This window comes from Ochotona princeps, chromosome 15, assembly GCF_030435755.1.
Source record: "Ochotona princeps isolate mOchPri1 chromosome 15, mOchPri1.hap1, whole genome shotgun sequence".
Lineage (NCBI taxonomy): Eukaryota > Metazoa > Chordata > Mammalia > Lagomorpha > Ochotonidae > Ochotona > Ochotona princeps.
Window position 1 is genome coordinate 48,745,478 of NC_080846.1, and position 22,153 is coordinate 48,767,630.

Here is a 22,153-nt window from a genome sequence, read left to right on the forward strand (position 1 = left end):
CCAGGGGATGCTAGGTGAGGATTTAGCCACCAGGCTATTGTGTCAGCCCATATTATAATATTTAAGTAAATCATTAACTTCAGTTGTCAGAGGCCAAACACAGATTACTTGTAGTCAGACTTCTGCAAGTCATAATTTTAGTGTTTGTTGTTGTTGAAAATGTTTCAAAGTCCCAAGTCCAGCAATGTAGTGTAATTTTAAACAATAAGATAATTAGCTCATTAGTGAAATAGTCAAGTATCAAAGTGAAATTAGTGAGTTACCACTGATAGGAACCAAAAAGTAGATAAGTAATTCCTGCTCTTTTTTTCTTTTTTTTTTTTTAAAGATTTATTCAGTTTATTACAAAGTCAGATATACACATAGGAGGAGAGACAGAGAGGAAGATCTTCCGTCTGATGATTCACTCCCCAAGTGAGCCGCAACGGGCCGGTGCGCGCCGAACCGATGCTGGGAACCTGGAACCTCTTCCGGGTCTCCCACGCAGGTGCAGTGTCCCAGTGCATTGGGCCGTCCTCGACTGCTTTCCCAGGCCATAAGCAGGGAGATGGATGGGAAGTGGAGCTGCCGGGATAAGAACCGGCGCCCATATGGGATCCTGGGGCTTTCAAGGCGAGGACTTTTAGCGGCTAGGCCACCCCGCCGGGCCCAGTAATTCCTGCTCTTAAAGCATGAAATAACACAGAGAGGGAGAGGGAGAGGAGAGGGAGAAGAGAGGGGAGGGACAGAAGGGGAGGGAAGGGGAGGGGAGGGAAGGGGAGGAGAGGGGAGAGGAGAGCAGGGGAGGGGAGGGGAGGGGAGAGCAGGGGAGAGGAGGGAAGGGGAGGGAAGGGGAGAGGAGGGGAGAGCAGGGGAGGGGAGACAGGATGCGAAGGAAGGGGAAGTTGCAATATGGCACTTCGAATGTATACGTTTATATCTTTTACTAAATGATTTTAGGAAAGTTGAACATATTCTTTTATGTGGAAGCCTAAGATTATATTCAAATCATCAAACTGTCAGGTGTTTCTTAAATATACTTCTAACCTTTAAAAAAAGGCACATAAGACATTCTTTCAACTTCTCCATTTTCTTTGAAAGCTATATGCAATAGTATTAAGTATGATATTGAATATACAGCAATCACATTTAAGCTCCCTCAAGTAATTAAATAATTATAATTATTTTAATAATTAAATATAATTACTATCTTAGAATTATCAGAAAAACAAGTTTGAGAACAACAGATTTTTCTGATAGTGATATCAGATCATTTCGGCTAGACATTTAAGAAATGTCAAATGAGGGCCCGGCAGCGTGGCCTAGTGGCTAAAGTTCTCGCCTTGAACGCACCGGGATCCCATATGGGCACTGGTTCTAATCCCGGCAGCTCCACTTCCCATCCAGCTCCCTGCTTGTGGCCTGGGAAGGCAGTCGAGGACAGCCCAAAGCCTTGGGACCCTGAACCCATGTGGGAGACCTGGAAGAGGTTCCTGGTTCCTGGCTTCGGATTGGCGCAGCACCAGCTGTTGCACTCACTTGGGGAGTGAATTATCAGACAGAAGATCTTCCTCTCTGTCTCTCCTCCTCTCTGTATATCTGACTTTATAATAAAAATAAATATTTTTTTTAAAAAAATGTCAAATGAGGAGCCAGCACAGTGGGTTGAAGTACTTGGATAAGATAGACACCTCTTTGAGTTCTGGCTGCTCCTCTTCCGATCAAGTTTCCTGCTAATATGGCTGGAAAACCAGCAGAAAATGATCCAAGTTCCTGGGCCTCCTGCACCCAGATGGGAGCCCTGAATTCAGCCTGGCCCAGCTCTGCATCGCAGCCATTTGGGGAGTGATCCAGTGAATGGAAGATCTCTCTCTCTCTTTCTGTATATGTATGTGTCTCTATATAAAACTCTGCTTTTCAAATCAATATTTACTTTAAAAATGTCAAACGAATCACAGAAAACTGAGATTGGGGCAGATGATCTCCAACAATCAGCATTCTTTAATGCTGCTTAATAACGCTGTTTAATTGTTTAATAAAACTGAACAGTGTTACACCTCTTTGTCCCCTTAAGTTCAAAGCCTAACCTACAAGCTGCACACATCAATAAAGTTTTTGTAACAAATGTAAATTATTTCACTGCTAAATGCCTCAGATGAACCCATTTATAAATGCCTATTTATCAACCCATTGAGAAGTAAAATGGGGAAAAGGATATGCGGACATATTGAGTTATGTGCAAAGCAGAGACGTATTCTTAAAGTCCCTACCAAGCGGTACAGAAGGAGCCTCTAACTCATGCAACCACAAAAAATTCCATTATAGCAATGAGAGCTGACAGGCTACATGTTTCTTTAGTTAAAAAATATGAGCTCGCATTTTTGAAGAATGAAATGCATGCAAATTATGCAGTTTAAGGGCTCTAGGAAAAAGAATAATGATTTGATAACAAAACCTATGATAACAGCTGTATTTTATTCATTTATAAATTAAGTACTACTTAAATGCTGGGCAAAAAGTAATTCCCCCTTCTTTCGAAGAGTTCACGGTTTAGGAAAGAGATGTTCATAAAAGCAGTGGAAATACAGTTTGGCAAGAGAAGTTAGCACTTAAGAGAGCCATTCTATCTGCCAGATGCCACATTTAAATATTATAGTCAGTTCTCCAATAAACCTGCAAGTAAGGCACCGTGATTTTCCTCCGGATTCCCAAATATGGACAAAGGCTTAGCTATAACTGGGATAGTTACCCAAACCACCACTGATTTCACCAGGTGGCCCATCTCTCTAACCATTGAGAGAGCTATACCACCTGATATTCCACTGCTAAAATAGGATCCAAAAACAAGCGCAAACAATGGAGTAAATACACTCGAGGGGGCAGGAGGCCATGTCAGCTGGCCAGAGTCAGAAAAGCTTTCAGAGTTTGCTCACAAAATAAGCAGAGAAATAGAGGAGAAACATTCTAGATCAGGTCAGTGCTCAGGGAAACAAAAGCTGCATTTGTGGCTTCAAACATCAGAAAGTATATTCCTTGAATCCTAGAATCAGAAATATGAAATCAGTTGCCCCTGAAACAAAAATCAGAGTTGGCAGGGTTAAACTCCTTCCAAAGATTCTAGGGGAAAATTCACCCCTGGTATCTGCCAGCTTCTGGTGGCATTCCTTGACATGCAGTCAGATCACTCCAATTTTCAAATGCAGCATCTTGAAATGTATCTGTACAAAATCTTTCCCTCACCCCTGCTGCCTCCCTCTTGGAATCACAAACCCGGAGAGACAATCTAGGACAATCTCCCAATCTGAAAATCCCTAATGATATTTGCTAACTGTTATTTTCTAAATAAGAAGGCATCCATAAGTTCCAAAGAGGAGAGCCTGTTATCTTTGGAACTGTTTTCCAGAATCCCACAATAGTGATGGAGGAAGGCAAGCTGGTGGAGGTGGAAGCCTGGAAAAGGATTGGGGGTGTGAGTGGTACAGCAGAAAGTAAAAGAGGCTGGATACCAGCTGCCAACAACTTGATTCACCACAGAGAACTCCAGATTTTATCCCATAGATGATGGGTGCAACTGAAGTCAGCTGATGTGCAGCCTGGCATGGTGACATGTGTATTCTACAGAAAGATCTTCAGAGTTAATACTGAAAAGAGATTAGTAAGAGCTGGAGGCTTTTAAACCTCAGTCCTAACAACTATTCAGAGACAGAAGAGGGGGTCATAGATAAGATAGGAATGCGGCTGTTATGCACGAGACGTAGACAAAAGGTCAGGGGGGAACAGAGGATCATTTTTAACCCTCCAGGGGATGGACAATGGGGATGATCATGGTGAACAGGAACTACCCAAGTAGGTGCAAAAGCACGGATGAGCTTAGCTTTACACCTGCTGATTTATAAAAGCCTCTGATATCTAAATTGAGATTCTGATAGAGAACTGGATGTCTCAGTCGGGAGTCCAAGAGAAAGCTTCATAAATTTTGATATGTACATCTAAATCGTAACTCTAGACATTTAAAAAGCAAGAGATGCCTGCGTGCATCAGTTTTGTTGCACAGTGTTCTGCCAAACGTGGTTTTAAATATTGTCAAATAATTTGCTAAGAATGATGTACTACTATACTTTTAATGATCCATGACTACTTTAAAATCTTCCATCTATGCTTAAAAATGACAGCTTTTATTTGTTTAACTCTTTAGTGGAGCATTAAGCCTTTGATTACAATGCAATTTAAAAATTGTTAGATTAAAGTTTTAAAAATATGATCTCAAAAATTTAGAAAATGAAAAAGAAAAGAAAAACTACATTTAGGAATCCTGGGCTATTGGATATGGTTAAAATTATCAAGTAACTGGATGTTTGTAGAAATGACTTTGATGACTAGTGCCATTGTGTTCCAAAGTAATTCCTCCAGATTCTCAATGCTATGATGCATGCCTCAACTTGCTCATTGTGGATTTTTTTTTCCATCTCGATGGTACCTAATGAGCTAATTTTATTTCCACAGTGATGGTACCATTGTGGAAAATGATCTTATTAAATTCCGTGTCAGAGACACAGAACAGTATTCTGATTACATACGTACATAAGGTCTGGTGCTTGTGACCTCAGGAATGACAATCATAACTGTCGATCCTAAAAAAAAAAAGCTTTAGAAAGAAAAAATGATTACTTCTATGAATTTCCCCCAAGAAACTGACAATGGAAAATTACCCTAGCCCTGTGGTCCTTAGAACTTCTTCATCCTATGACTGTTGAAATCCTGCATCATTTTTCCTATAAAACCACACCACACAACTGCAGCAATTTTGTTCTGAGAAGGAAAGAAAGAGATTATCATCCTGTGAGCACAGGGTACACTCAATGAATGCTGTTCAGAAGAGAGCACACCAGGCAGAGGAAAAGAACAAAGAAACTACAGGAAGGCTGCGGATCCTGAGGGTTTGACAAGCAGGTGCTTCTGTGGTCATCAAATCACTATTCATAGCAGTGTTGTTCTGGGCCAGAGAATCTAAAAGAAACAGCCTCTCGGCCATTAGCCCCGGGAGGCATCAATCACTCCTACCAAGACACACAGTTAGCTCAGAAGGGATTTCAACACTTTACCGGGTCAAAAAATGCATCCAAGGAGGTTTTCTTAATGTAATCTAAACTAAAACTTCAGAAAAATCAACATTCTTTGTTCTGCCACATTCTGATCCCTACCTACACATCCAGTCCTTTTTTTTTATACTTTTATTTATCAAGTCCAAAACCTTTTTCCCCTGTGCAAATGAGTTACCTATTGCTTTCCTTAAGATGTATGAATCTGAATTCCTGCCTGCCTTCTTTACATCACTCCTTCTAGCTAGAATGTCTGTCTGTCTCTCTACCTCTTCTCTCTCCTATTTTCAACTGCCGGTCTTCTCACTGCCTCAAGTTTTTTTCTGCCTTAATTATAAAACCTGGAACTCAACAAATGCTGTCTTCAACCATAAATTTCTTTTATGGAATTATTCTATGTCTCCATCTAGACTATACACCTCATAAATGCTGTCAGATGATGTATCTTTGCTCTCAATAGTTCTCAATAGAGGAGGATGGTAAAAGTAATGGAGAAGAGTCCAAAGACACATCAAAATTCTATTCTAACCTAACATAATATTTTTAATAGGATTTTTAAGCTGCATAAATTTTTCCTAATTAAAATTTTCACATTTCTCTTACTAATATACTTTTTGCAGTTTTGCCTTTTATAAGATTTCTTAGCTCTTTTTGCTTTAATAACTTTACTTAAATTCTCAAATTTTAGCACTGAATGAATAAAGAATATTTTCCAGTGGCCTGTATTGGGTTTGATACATTAAGCAGTTACTTGTGATGTCAGCATGCCATACTGGAATGATGGTCCCAACTTTGGCTGCACCACTTCCTGCTCAACTCCCTGCTAACAGGCAGCAGACATCTAACTGCTTGGTGTCTGTCCACCTATCTGGGAGGCCCAGATGGAGTTCTAAGCTCCTACATTTGGTCTTACCTAGCCCTGACCATTGCGCCCATTTGGTAAGTGAACCAGTGAATAGAAGATCTGTTTTCCAAAGTAAGACCATGTCTTTAATTTTTAGAGTATTTGCCCGTATTAGTACATTCGGTAAAAAAAAAAAAAAAAAAAAAAGCACAGAAACTAAGAAATTACTTTTTGTACTATGCTGTAAATAGCTTGCTTTATACAAAAAAAATGCTAATTTGAAAAACCAATTTACTAGCTGTAACTTTTTTATCAGATATGCTAGCTAGGTAGAGATTTGTAAAAATAAATGAACATCAAAAATGTTACTATTATACTTCTTTTTTTCTCAAAAATAAAGTATATAAAAATGAGTATGACTTTATGCCAAATCTTAACCAAAGCTATGCTAGAAAATGTGATAGAATCCAACCTGGGAGGTCTCTGAGATAATCTAGCTCAAGAGTTCCCAAAGGGAATTTTTTTAATTATATATTGCTGAAAAGGGTTATGTATTCATATAAGGTTAAAAAAAAAACTATCCTGGGTCCAGTACAGTAGCCTACAAGCTAAAGTCCTCGCCTTGCAAGCGCCAGGATCCCATATGGGCACTGGTTCATATCCCGGCAGCCCTGTTTCCCATCTGGCTCCCTACTTGTGGCCTGGGAAAGCAGTTGAGGACAGCCCAAAGCTTTGGGACCCTGCACCCACGTGGGAGACCTGGAAGAGGCTCCTGGCTCCTGGTTTTGGGATGGGCTCAGCTCCAGCTGTTGTGGTCAGTTGGGGAGTGAATCATCCGATGGAAAATCTTCCTCTCTATCTCCCCTCCTCTCTGTATATCTGACTTTCCATAAAAATAAAATACATTTTTTAAAAAGGCTATCCTTATTCTTCCTCTCCCCTTTTAGAAATGCTTATCGAGAACAGAAACCCTGAAGCTTTCATCAGTCATTCTTATTAACAGCCTAGGAATCAGACTTAGTCATCCTAATACCAATTAAGCAGTGTTGATTAGATAAAAGAGAGGGAGGAAGGGAGGTGCTGTGGCTCAGTGGGTTAAGCTAACACCTGCAACAATGACATCCCACGTGGTACCGGTTCCAAGTGCAGCCACTCCACTTCTGATTCAGCTCCCTGACAATGCACTTGAGAAAGAAGTGCAAATGGCCCAAGAACTTGGGCTCCCACACTCACATGGGAGACCCCTGTGAGCATCCTGGCTTTAGCCCAGCACAGCCCAGGTCATGTTGCCATGTGGAGAGTGAACCAGCAGATGCAACATCTCTAACTCTTTTGCTCTAACTGTGCTTTAAACTACAAACATAAATCTCAGGGAGAAAGAAACAGACAAGGAGAGTCACAGGAATTAAATACTTGTTCAGGTCAAACAGGTTAGGCAGCTACAAAACGAGCTAAATCCCTTACTTCACCTTTCTACCATGTCTTGTTCTTTGTACATGGAGAATTTAATCTAATCATTACTTTAAAATTTATAGTCTCTCTACCCAGGCTAAAACATGTTTTTGTTTTAAGAAAGTATATACGAATATGTATTTTTGAACATGTCCAGAGCTTACATATCCCATCTAAGCTTCCAGCAGTGACCCCTTTATCAGAAAGCTAAAACTATGAAAGTCAGCTACACATAGAAGGTGAGGCCTCTGGTAAGAGGAACAGAGCTCTGAGGGGTTGTAGCCAGCAGCCTAAAAATGATTTTTAAATCCAACTTGAGGTTTTAAAAATAATAAACAGCATTTCTAAAGGCATTAGAGGCAGAATCCTTGATGAGGAAACACACAACAGAATAAATTTCAATGGAATATTTCTGTGATTAGAGAATGTATACACCTTACTACATCTATGTCCCACTTACTAAAAATATCAGTGAATTACCAATTTGTGATATTCTATAGGAAATTCATTTCTTTTTTAAAATTTATTTATTTATTACTAGAAAGTTACATATACAGAGAGGAGGAGAGACAGAGAGAAAGATCTTCTGTCCAATGATTCACTCCCCAAGTAGCCTCAACGGCCAGAGCTGAGCCAATCTGAAGCCAGGAGCCAGGAGCCTCTTCCAGGTCTCCCAAATGGGTACAGGGTCCCAAGGCTTTGGGCCATCCTCTTCTGCTTTCCCAGGCCACAAGCAGGGAGCTGGATGGGAAGCAGGACCGCTCGGATTAGAACCAGTGCTCATATGGTATTCTGGCTGTGTGCAAAGTGAGGACTTTTAGCTACTAGGTTAAAAGACTTTTACCACCAGGTTACCACACTGGGCCCAGTGAATTCATTTCATAATAACTATCATTCCTAATGTTCCTAACATAGTACCTTATTTTTTCACAAAGTGAAATTCTCATTTAAATACTTTATATTAAATGTATTTGGCAAAAAATACAGTATATGGTTAATATTATATAATTTTAAAAGAACAAACTTATCAGTCAAAAAAAAAAAAGTGCCAACAGTATCTAGCTAGATTTGAAGGGATACAATGTAAGGTTCAAAGAAACTTTTCTTAAGCCAGAAACAAAGTAAAAACATGTGTGGCTCCAAAGAAAACAGACACAGCAGTCAGATAAGCAAAACATAGAACCTAAATAAGAATACACTTCATCTAAACGAAGGTAAAATGAAGCTTTTCTTCCACTTTTCAAAAAGACTATATTTGACAGTCAGAGTGCTGCGAGACTGAGAGACACAGAAAGGGAGACAGAGAGATTGAGAGAGAGAGAGAGCTTCCATCTGCAGATTTACTTCCTAAACAGCCACAGTGGTTGGGTCTGAACCAGACCAAAGACAGAAACTCAGAGCTTTCATGCAGGTCTCCCACATGGGTGCTTTTCCTAAGCACATTAGCATGGAGCTGAATTAGAAGATCAGCTGATCTCAAACAGGCACTCTAATAAGGGATACCCAACTTTGCAAACAAAAGTTTAACCTGTTTTACCACCAGACAGGGCCCCCCTCTCTTCCTATATTGTGATGAGAAAAAAGTGGTCTAAGACTATAACACCATTGACCAAAACATTTAATACTCACTGTGCCAGGCACTGATCCAAGTACTTCCTATCACGTACTCATCGAATGATCATGACATCGCCACTAAACAGTATTATTATATCTACCGTGCAGTTATTGAAAGTAAGGCACAGATAGTTTAAGTAACTTGCCCATAGTCATACAGCCAGCAAAAACAGGTGGGCTGGTGGTGCTCTTTATCGAGCTGTCTTCTTGGTGAGCCTGCCCTAAGACAGAGATCTTCATTAAGACCCTTATGGGGAAGACCATCACCCTCAAGGATGAGCCCTCAGATACAACAGAAAATGTGAAAGCCAAAAGATCAGCAAGGACTGATCTTTGCTGGCAAGCAACCGGAAGATGGACAAACTTTATCTGACTATAACATTCTCAAAGACTTAATCATTTTGAAACAGTCCATGCTACATCTTGTGTTAAGACTTTGTGGTGCCAAGAAAATGAAGAAGTCTTACACCACTCCCGCGAAGAACAAGCATAAGGGAAATAAGGTTAAGCTGGCTGTCCTAAAGTACTCTAAGGTGGACAAGAATGGTATAACCGTTGCCTGTGTCACAAGTGCCCTTCTGATGAATGCGGTGCTGGAGTGTTCATGGCCAGCCATTCTGACAGGCATTACTGTAGCAAGTGTTGCCTGATTTACTGCTTCATCAAACCAGACGACAAGTAATTGTGTCAATACAATGAGGATCAATACAACCACCAAGAAACATACATTGGATTTTAATCCTGGAAGTCCAGCTCGACTGCCTGCAGGGTCTGACATCTGCTGTATGCCAAGTACTGTGACAAGCTCCTAGACCGTATATCCTTATTTCTTGTAGAATTTTAGGAATCAACTGTGAACTTGTTTCATTTTTATATATATGTACATATACAGTATGTCAGTACATCCTGGAATTTACCAAAAATAAACCAACTACATTCCAGGTAAAAAGTTAGGCCCTTGATATGTATTGTATGTATTAAATATTAAAAAGAAAAAATGGTTTTTCAAACTGTCTTGCTATATAAACCTATAGCTTGACTTAAGTAAGCTATGGGGAGTAAAGCAGAGAATATATTTGCAAATCCGGCTCATTCAGGAAGGCGCAAAGGAAAGGAAAGCAGAGGTGGGATTTGGTGAATCCCTTCAGCAGTCACCAGGGATGCCCAGTTTCTATTTCACAGTGCCTGGGTTCCAGTTCCACTTCCAATTCTACTTTCCTACTACAGCTCAATCTGGAAGGCAGCACTGACTCCAGTGCTTGGGTCTCTGCAATCTATGTGGGAGACCCGGATCGAGCGCCAAGCTCTGGGCCAGCCCCAGATACCTCAGGCATTTGCACAGTCAACTAGTGCATAGGAATAAGCTCTTTTTTCTTCCTCACTATCCTTTGGCTTCTCAAATAAGTAAGAAAATTTTAAACCCTAATCACTGAATGATACCATATAAAGGACATGATAACCTTATTTCACACATTAAATAAATGGAGTGGAGAAATAGCGAGGATTCTTGGAATACTCATAATGCTTTGCTCGTAATTTGGTTATAAATGTGACTGGACAATAAAAATTATCTATACACTATGTGTATTTCTTAGTATGTATACTGTATTTAAATGTTCATAAATTAAACTCATAGAGTGTCAGTGTGACTGGACAAGAAAAATGAACAAAATTCTTGTTTCTGTATAAACAGAGAATGTATAACATTTATTCTGAAATATTTGTTTGGCATCAACTATGGCATTTAAGAATTATCTGAGGAATGCTTTCTATGGTTAGTTGTGGGTGTTGGGAGAGTGAGCCAGTGGACAGGACTGATCAATCAATCTCTGTCTTTCAAATGAATAAATACATATCAAATATGTATTTATGCAGAGTAAAGGAGAAAGAGCCTCCAAGGAGTGAATTAGCAACAGTACAGATGCCCTAAGGATGTGACCTCTGATTAACTCAAGCGTCTATGATGTGCAATGGCATTTTTTAAACTGGCAGGAGGCCGCTGGAGCCTTACCATCTATCTTCATCTAAGCTAGTTATCTACTTCTGCTTCAGTGAGATTAACCTTCAGATTCACTCTCCACACCTGAGCTACGGGAGGCAGTGATCACCACAGTTTCTATTTCCTTATATTTACAGATACCTATTCCTACGTCTATGGTCCAATGATTGGCTAATGATCTTTTTTCCTACATGCATAGCACATGCTCGTGGAATTCTCCTATTTATGTTTATACATAAAGATGTTCTACAGTGACCATGTTCCTATCTTGCAGGCACATTTCATACATTTCTTATTATTTATCTTCCCAAAACAAATCATCAGAAATACTCCCAGGCATTTCATAATTCAGTGAATATATTCCTTTTGATTCTCTGAATTAATTTTTCCTCAAGGGGAAACAAGTTGCATCGACTGAAATCTTCTCTAGTCTACTATGAAATGAATCTCGATGATTTCGATGAAACAGAAGGACATGTATCTATATTTGCACTCCACGTTGAAGATGACTTCTTGAGTAATCTGTTCATTACTTCCTGATAATTACCTCATCAAAACAATCTTTCCAAATGCTGCAGAAAAATATGGATATGTTTTGTTTTATAAGAAGTAGGATTCCAAAGTGCTTTTACAACATGATGACAGGTCAGTTGGGAGGTAGAAAGCATTCTCTTTGGGCAGCACATCTGTGGGTGGCCTTTTCTTCCATGTATTTTTCATTTTCCACCTTTTTTTGTACCAAAAAAACCATAATATTTTCTACACTAACAACAATGAACATCAGCTTTGCAGTTGTTTCCCAAAAAGTAGACAAATAGCTCCATCCCAAAGTACTGAGATTTAGCCAAATGTAACTAACCAAAGCTTTCTGATAATTATGTCTTTATTTTTAAGATTTATTCATTTTTATTACAAAGTCAGATATATAGAGAGGAGGAGAGACAGAGAGGAAGATCTTCCATCCGATGATTCACTCCCCAAGTGATCGCAACGGCTGATGCTGTGCCGATCCGAAGCTGGGAACCAGGAACCTCTTCTGGGTCTTCTACGCGGGTGCAGGGTCCCAATGCATTGGGCCGTCCTCGACTGCTTTCCCAGGCCACAAGCAGGGAGCTGGATGGGAAGTGGAGCTGCCGGGATTAGAACTGGCTCCCATATGGAATCCCGGGGCGTCCAAGGTGAACACTTTAGCCACTAGGCCATGCTGCCGGGCCCAAAAATTCTTTATCTTGCTCTAAACTACCCAATAGAATGCAGTCTCAGAGTACCTCTTCGGTCCCACCCTTTTCACTGTCATTCTAATCAGGACCTGGGTCCTCCAGCATCACTTCACTTGTCTCTGCCTCACACGGGCCTCTTCCCATGGCTGAGAACATCACCTTCACAAGGAGTCCTTCCTTCAACGCACAGTCTAATCTGCCAGCAATTTCCTGTCCCCAATCACTTGTTCCCATCACCTTTAAAAATGTTAATACACAGCACTTACTGCCATCATTTCTTTATATATTGCTGTTTGTCTCCTCTTACTAGAATGCAAAATTTTCACAGCTTACTTTACACAGTCCCTGATACATAGCAAGGAAACAGCAAATACCATACGTGACCAAGGAATGATGAGAAAGGGTGTAGTGAGGATAGTAGCCGTTGTAGTATAAATTTTGGTTTAGGACTCTTTACACTGACTTAACCATTTTCGAAATAACCAGTGTCCAATCTCACCATTTTCATGGTAACAATGCAGCCGAAGTAGATTAAAATAGAGGCAAATAAATATGACTGCTTCTGGGGTGAGTGAAGGGAAGAAAGCAGCTGTTCATATAAGATGTTGAGAAAGGGATTTTACTTAACTGACAGCAAGACTAAGAGGAGGAAAAGGAATCCAGTCAAATGAGGACAACAAAAGGATGAGGTTTAGGGGAAGATGATGGTGGATGACCTCCAGAGAAGCAGCTTCCAGAGTGGGGTAGCATAATGGCCTTTCTCTGGAAAACCCCAAGAGCTGGGCTCTGGTCTGTCACACTTCCAGCAGCCCCCATAGGAGTGTAAGAAATTTGACAACAAGGATCTTCAATTATGTGGCCCCTAAATTCTTCCTATTAAGACTCTTATATTGACTCTCTGGTGAGCTATTTTTTCCAGCATCAACATGAAATGCTCTGATCTGGAAAAAATAAGGTAACATCAAGTATTGAAATATATACATTTTCTGTTGCTGAGATAAACATGTGTTGCTAAAGCAGAAAACAATTTAAGAGTAAATTATAAACTTAGCTATTGTGAAACAAAAGAGCCCCTGAAGTAATATTTTTAAAATGTATTTTGGGTAGCTACACATTTACTTGTTATAATGAAAAATGGCACTTCAAAGGTCTATAACATTCTGTAATTTCTGCTCTGTATTCAGGTGACAGTGACAAATTGCTCAAGTTCCCTTCTTGTATTCCCATCATCACTGCATGTTTGAAAAATCAATATATCACTGGTGCCCCAGGTTTACAACTGCAGTCCACATTCTTTCTCTAAATTTCCTTTCTTCTTTCTCTCTCCATCTATCCTGTTATTTCCCTGCCACTATTACCGACCTACTCTTCCTTCACCCTCCTTACCTGTTCTTACATGTCCTTTCCAAAGTTGCATTTTCAGTCCTTCAAGACCACCTGCAACTCTTTACACCTCAAACACCTCAATCCAGTTTTCTAACACAAGAAATTTCCTAACTACAAGACTACAGAAGTTGACTGACACACCCTGTGGAGAAGAAAAATCCATGCTGTGGTTACCTGGAATTTGGCAAGAAGCAGGAGCAGCGGTCTAATAGGAATAATGAAGAGGAAAAGGCAAATGGAAACAAAGCTTAGAGCAGAACCTGGGTCCCACAGAAGGGTTATCGGGGAGCACTACTGTCCTTAGACACATTAACACCCCAGAATAAAGGAGAAAACCAAGAGCTGGCATTGTGACATAGTAAGTAAAACTGCTGTCTGCAATGCTGGCATCCCATATGCTGTCTGCAAAGTGGCTCCATTTTCAATCCAGTCTTCTGCTAACAGGCCCAGGAAAGCAGCAGAGGATGGCCCAAGTGTCTGGGCCTCAGCAGCCATGAACAACACTCAGGAAAAGCTCCTGGTTCCTGGCTTCAACCTGGTTCAGCCCTCACTGTTGCAGTCATTTGGGAAGTGAACAGTGGATATACGATCTCTCTCTCTATTTCTCTCTCCCATTCTCTCACTCTCCTATTCTTTCCCATCTCCCTACCCTCTTGTGATCTTGAAATAAACAAATCTTAGAAAAAAGAAGGTTTGTGGTGGCTTTAACCACTTTTTCTTTCTTACTTCAAATATAACATGCAGGTTTGTCACTAATGTGACAGGAAAATACAACAAATACTACTTTTTAAATTAATAAATTCCCTCACAGGTTTTTCATTTGCTTTCAAAATGTTGAAATCAGGTTAAGTGTACACAAATCTCAGTTTGGCCATATGAACAAACAGGACTGCTTGGTGTTCATTCAAATTATATGCAACTTCGTTTTTGCTGCTATGGAAACTGCAAAAAGAACAGATAAAATATTTGTGGACAGATGCAGAAACCATAAAGTTTCAACAATACATTCTCAATTGAGATTTTACTTGTTCAATTCACTTTGAGGATATTTACTTATTAATGGGTTATTGTCACATTTACATGACAGTAATGAATGAAGCAAAAGAGAAATTGAATATATTCTTTAAATATAATAAAGATGGATGTTTTCTATTGTTATGCAAGCCTAAAATATTAAAAGGCAGCTGCCATCAGTTCTATACCTCAGAAAGCAACGTAGTATCAGAAATACCCTCATTTTACCGATTCAGAGGGAGAGTAGGTTGTTGGGATGTGATCAAGCAAAAGCCAGAACTCAGATTAACCAGTGTGTGCTTTTTACATGCTTTCAGCTTCTCTCTGAATAATGACGCTGAGGAAAAAACTGAGAATGCAATGAACATAGCTGGAAGGCCTGGTGCATACCAGATATGAAGCAGAGCCTGTTGGATGCCACAAAACGTTTTTCAGACATAGACAGCATAAGAGAATAGGTAAGCAATACGTAGAATTATCTGTAACAAAATAAAGAAAGCAGCAGATGTCAAACATAAATTGGTTTCACAGAAAAGGGGAGTGCCACTGTCAGAACAGGATTAAGTAAGACTTTAGAAAGGAATCAACATTTGAGTTTTGTCTTACAAACTATAATGTGCACCAAATGGTTGCGCACTAACATTGGAAGAAACACCCATCTCTGGTATCAAAAGGGACACATATTTTATTGAGAAATTAATTTCTAAATTTCTAAAGTGGTTCAATCCAATGCTAGTCTGACTTCCATATCTGAGAAATGTGGTTAAGCTAAACATCTAACAGATCTCTGTGTAATTACGCTCTGAGGTTAGAAGTGGAAAATGGCACTTGGGAGTCTTATTACGTATGAAAAAAAATACTTTTTGGTTCATCAGAGTCTTACCTTTTCTCTGAACTTTCATTTTTCTGTGTAGGATAAAAAAAAATTACCTGAAAATATTTCCAAATAGAACCATAGTGATGTGCTTTTCATTGTTAGTATCTGGAGAGCAGAAGTGACTCTATCATCCTGCTGAAGACAAGCTGACACACTGACCCCCTAACCTTGTCTGCATATGTCAGCACCGCCAAGATGAGTGAGTGTCCTGTGCCACAAGTCGCAGGCATGGGCAGACTGAGCAGCTGCTGCCTTCTCCTATTCCTTCACCTAAGATGTATAAAAGCCCAGCGCTGTATGCCCTGGATGGCCATTTCCCTCATGCGGTCACCCTGCCATATGGAAGTGATCCTGGGCCATCTCCCACCCAGCAGGAGTCAGTCAGTCATGCTCTCTCCCCTAACAAAAGTCTTTGCCTGGACTATAAACCATTCCACAACTCCCTCTCTTCCCCTTCTGTCTCTCACCTCCAAACTTAACATCAGGGATCTAACCTGTTTATTCTATAGGCTTAATGCCAGAACATTCCAACAAAAATCCAGGCACCAATTATTTTTATAACTATTTACTTATTTTCACAACTAAAACCATTTCATAACATGACTACTAAAATAGTCAAGTTCATTCATTTTCATGTAGTCTATAGCATCTTTGTGTTACAATGGCAGAATCAAGTCATTGTGACCAAAAAACACATGAAACTGAAAATCTTACCCTTTATGGATAGAATTTCTTGTCACAGGCCATCATGTAGCAAATATTTATAAAAGGTTTATAAAATTAAGTGTCTCATAGTAGAGTCTGTAGGCTATATAACTACAGTCTTATTAACCAAGTTTAAATCAATTCATTTTGTATTGTGTCTTTATGATAAATGATTAGCACATATAAAGAATTTGGAAATTTCTGCTTTATAAGAAAGCAAATATTTCTAGAAAGTACTCTACTTATAGTACTAGTTAATATTTATTGAGTGTTTATTGAATGACAGATAGTAAAAGTACTAAATACAAACAGTGTATCCTTTGTTGTTCACTACACCCCAGAAAGTAGGTAATATTATCATACTTATAAATGATGAAATTAAGATTCTAAATCATTTATTTCTGAGGACTCTCAACTCAGATTGGTAAAGGTAGAACTTCATGGAACATGATTTAATTCCTAAAGACTAGATTGAATACTAGGGACTAGATTACTAACATTTACAGTTGTATATACTTCTAAAAAGACTTAAAAGAAGATTACCATTCATTGAGAGACTTCTTATCATTCTGTGTATTTCAGATATATCCCTCTTACAAGATAAAAGTTCCCTCTTACTGAAGATGGTAAAGTAATGGGTTATGTGACTGACAAACGTCACATACATAGGAAGCTGCAACACTAAGGTTAAAACAGATCTCTATTTTTGCCAGGCTACTTGCATTTTTTCAAAAACCCCATGTATCTTTTTGTACTTTATGAAGCCAAAGTACATTGAAAAATTAAAGTAGCAGATGTTCACCAGCCGAACAAAGAAATATCAGGCAAAGAAGATAATGCAAGAATAGCTCAAGCAATTAGTAAAGAGAAAAAAAAATCCCTGTTTATAACTAAAGTTAAACTCAGAATAAGTTACAATAAAAATTATTGGAGACATTAAAAGAATTGGGAACCTTTATTAATTCACCTCCCAGAGGAAATGATGATGCATTAACAGTTAACAGACATTTGAGGCACAATCACAGATCTTTTTTCCCAAGAAAGAATGGTCCTGGTCAGCCAGCACAGTTTCACATCTTTGCTGAAGACACTTATGAAAATACAAAGACAAACAATATCTTTTCTTAGAATATGTGACGAACTGATGAAGGAAAGGAAGAAACAAAGGGAAAGAGAATGAGAAAGAGAATAAGAGGTGGGGAGAGAAACTGTAAGGCTTTAGGACAGACAGGTGAGCCGGAATATTCATCACTGCTACTCCATAATTATTTTGTGACAAATAAGTTCACTGATTTCTGCACATTTTTCATCTAAAACAGTGTTTATGAGAGACATTGTAAACAACATCAAATATGCTTCAATTACAATGCATCCAATCCAAGAAACTGCTCTTTCAACTTACAATAGTTCTCCTTGAGAAAGACCTTCAAGAGAAAAAATAATAATTTTCTCACTTAAGTCTGCTAATCTGCACACAGATTTTGTATGTCCCTTCAGTGCCTATCTCTTAAGAATTGCTTAAGAGATGCTCAACCAGATGCAGGTTATTTCAGGTTAAAAGGACTTATGGAAATGCTCCGAAGTTGGAAACTAGCTGGTGTTCCAGTCCTTGGCAATTATACTAACTTCAAAATGACAGAAGAAAGAGAAACAAACATGGCAAAGAATTTTCAAATAACATGTTAGTGAATCAGGGTCCTCATAAAATTAGCATATAATTGATATCACTAAAAACTTACAACCAGCAGTATGTATTCCACCCATGCAGAAAATCTTCTGTGGCCACCCTAATTTTTCTTGCCATGTTTAACTCAGACAAATAATTATTTGAGATTTACATGGGGATGTGACATTTCAATATTCACGGATTATTTTCTATGAAAGAAGTATTATTATTAAGTATCTGGAAAGAACACACAGTGGTTTAATGTAGAAATACTCAGAAATATTAATATGGTAAGAAAATCAGCATAATTATATTAGAAAGATTCCCTCTACTACACTCCCTTTGCAGGTTAGTTTTTTCAGCTATGATAAAATGTACATTCATCTAACAACATTTTTTGTTTTCCTTTTTTTGTTGTTTTTTTTTAACTCAGTTATCTCTCTCTAAGATCTATTTATTTTTTTTTGGAAAGGCAGATTTACAGAGAGCAGGAGAGACAGAGAAAGATTCTCCACCCACTGGATCACTCTCCTGATGGCCACAATGGCCAGAGCTAAGCCAATCAGAAGCCAGGAGCTAGGAGTTTCCTCCATGTCTCCCACATGGGTGCAAGGTTCCTGGGTCATCAGAGAAATGCTAATTCCAAACCACCAGGTGATGTCACCTTCCACCCAGGAAGACAGCTGCTACCTACAACATGTAACAATGAAACAGAAAATAAGCACTTGAAAAACATACGCATAGTTTGGAGACTCTGTGCCGTGTATTGTGGAAATTTAAACTAATACATAACTACTATGGAAAATACTACAGGGTTCTTCTAAAAATTAGAATTGGAATTACCACAAAATTCATCCATTTTACTTCTCAGTATATACAGAAAAAAAAAAAAAGATCAGAAAGAAACATTTACACACTCGTTTTCTCCAGGACTGTTCACAATAACAAAAGGTGAACGCAACTTAAGTGTTCACATACAGACGAATGAATAAGCAAAATATGGTATACACAAATAAAAGAATGTTATTCTAGCTTAAAAGGGACTCATATTATACCATCTGCAATAATACAAGCAAGTCTTGAAGACATGTACTAAGTGAAATAAGCCAATTACAAATTACAAATGCTGTACATTTCCACCTATGTGAGGTTTCTATGGTAGTGGAATTCACAGAAGCAGAAAGCAAAGCAGGATGGTAGTTCCCAGTGACCAAGGAGAAGAAATAAATGATTTTTAAAGGAAATACTCAAAATTAGTAGTAAATTATACATATTTTCAGAGTTTTCATGCAAATAACAGATATTTGAGGGTCTTTATTACATGAGATTGGCTTATAGTACACATACCATTTTACACCTAATTTTATCAAAACTGGATGCTGTTTCTAGAGGCCACAAACAGAAGGAAAAAAAACTTACTTGCCTATTACACTAAGAAATTTATGCAGAAATTTATGCTTCTATTGTTGGAATTTCAGAACAATCCCACTTGCCCAAGATCAGACAGCCCTTAGGTTGTCTGCAGGGCAATTACTTGAACCAAATTTCAAGGCTCTGCAGAGCAGAAACCACATATAATTATTGTTTTTGCATCACATAAAATACCTGGCAAAAAATTACAAACGACATGAAAGTATGTTATATGTTCAAAAGGCTTATTGCTCTATATAAGCTGCATGCAACTAATGGTTAGTAAGCATTTGGACAATAAATGGAAGGGAAAATTTTTTTTAAAAAAAAAAACAGAAATGGGAAGATTTCTAAACTAAGATTCTTATCAAGTCATCAATTTCTTTCAATACTGAGTAGAAATAATTAATAGTTATCAGTTCACTCACTCTAGAAATCTAAAGTAAAATATTAAATGCTAGACAAGAATGACATCAATAATTACTGATAACCTCCTTAACAATAAAAAGCCATGGTGAAAAATACTGAACAGTACACGGTAAGCAGATTTATTTTTACTATGAGAAACTCTGCCCTGATTTTTAAAAATTTGATTTCATATACTATTCATATGAGTTTTGGCTCACAAATACATAAATGCAAATTTGAGCAAGCTAACCTCTTCAAACTCAATTTTCTCAAGGGGAAGTGAGAATAATTTATAAGATTGGGTGCAATTTAAGTAAGATAAAGAATATAAAGTGCTTATCACTGTATCTGCCACTGGATGGGCACTTAATAAATACTAGATGACATAGTTAACATTATCATCATTGTTCATTGTTACTTTCAGTATCATAAAACCTTCCTAAAAAGATGCAAAATGGAGCCTTTCCAATGGCAAAACTTACTTTATTTTAAAAGTAATAAAAATGTCTGTATACAATGATTTTTTTAAAATTTAGCTCATAAGGATGCTTGATAGGAAAGATGTATATTTATTTCCTCTTTTTAAAAAATTCTTATTTTGTGTTTTACAGTTTTGCAGAAAAGGGGTTTCCTCCCTGTTCTCCTCCCTCATTTCCCCTCCCCACTATCCTGTGTTTTATAATAATAGATTCCTTCAGCTGTAGTCTACTCCAGCATTCTGCTCTTTATGTGGGTCATGACATATGAGCAATGGTAGAGAGTCTAGTATTTTGTAGTCTAGGTATATTTAGCAGTTTTATTGAGGACCTACTTCTATTCAGGAGTAGAAATGCATCCTGTCAAATTTCTTTGATTCCTGGTACTCTGGCCTCCATTAAATAATCTCACCTTCTGCCTGGATACAGAAAACCAGCATCTGCTCCATGAGTGAGTATATGACAGATGGCATGTCTTCCGACCCATTGTTTTGGTTTCCTATCAGCACTGTAGGAAGTCACCATGGACTCTGGAGCTTAAAACACAAACTTTCTCTGACAATCTCTGGAGTTAGAGGTCCGAAGAGTTTTACTGGGCTACTGTGAAAGTGTCTGGAAGACTGGTTACTTCTGGAGGCTCTAAGGGAGAGGCTGCCTACATTCCTTGGCCCACATCCTTTCCTCCATCTTCAAATGTCTCACTGCACTCCCCATCACATCACCTTCCCTGTTACTCATGCAAGGACCCCTCTATTGTGGTAGGCCCACCTGGATAATCCCAAACTTTCCTTTCATCTCAAGATTCTTAATTTACTCACCTATGCAAAGTCCCATTAGCCATATATGGTAACATTAACAAGGTCCTAACTTTTGGATGTGAATATGGGGCAAAGGGCATTATTCTCTCACAGTACATCCTCTTGCTCCCAAATATTCATATACACTGATATGTAAAATCCACTCACCCCATCGAAACATCTCTATAGATCTCAATTCAAACACCATTCTAAACACAAGATGCCATCAATTCAAAAGTTCCAAAATAAATTAGAAATGGGTGAGACTAAGAGTATAGGCCACCCATGAGATAAAACTTGATATTAATGAGTTTAATTTGAAAAAAAATTTCATCAGCTCCCAAAATACAATGTCAGGACAAGCATAAAAACCAATTACATTTTCATTCAAAGAATAATGAAAGGTTCAAAGCGACCCAGCATCAGAAAAAAATTTTTTAGAAATAACACAGGGCAAACTTCATTAGGTTTTAAGGCATAGAGATAATCCTTTGTACTCCTGGCTCCACCCTCTCAGGCTTCCTGCCTCTTTCCTAAAGACTGCCATACATCGACAACTGAACAGTTTCATAAATCGATTCCCAGCCTGTAGAGTTTCAGTAAACCAACAGCCTTGTTATGGTATCCTCTCTGCTCCTTTCAGTAGAAGCTGCCATGGACTCTGCTAAGTATTTCATCCTAAAAATGTGCCCTTTTTTTCTATTTATTTTACAGGGAGTTGCTGAAAAATCCCACTCTGCATCACACTGAAATGGCTGAGAAGGTGCAGGAATTGCATGACTAATTTCTCAGGCAACTCTCTGCATGCTTGAACAATTTGATTTTTAGTTCTGATTGGGCCACACACACACACACACACACACACAGTTGTCCGGCTTTTGACTTTGTCTTCTCCAAACACTTTGATAGTAAATCTCCAAATTTCAGCATCTTTTATGATACAAATAAGGTTGAAGATGTCCTAATCATCAAACTCTGGTTTCTCTCATTTAAAATTTCTTCACTCAGTTTATATGTTCCCTCAAAGGTCACGAAAGGCAGTAAGCAGAAGCAAGGCCACATCTTCATCATTTCGGATGAAGCTAGTTCTGCTTTCCATAGGACAGGAGAAAGGAGTCTCATTTTTCTGCTACTGTGCATCTCCCTTTCCTTCAGTTTTCAATTACATTTCTCATTTACTTCTGAGCACTTGGCAGAAGCGCTTTAA

The 22,153-nt window shown here is 38.6% G+C and overlaps 1 protein-coding gene and 1 pseudogene across 4 annotated transcripts in view; one reads left to right on the top strand and one right to left on the bottom strand.

The window, feature by feature from the left end:
* ANKS1B (ankyrin repeat and sterile alpha motif domain containing 1B) overlaps positions 1-22,153 on the bottom strand; it is a 1,050,054-nt gene that overhangs the window by 762,175 nt on the left and 265,726 nt on the right. The gene's annotated exons all lie outside the window — the stretch shown is intronic.
* Positions 9,049-9,670, top strand: LOC118757596 (ubiquitin-ribosomal protein eS31 fusion protein-like; annotated as a pseudogene).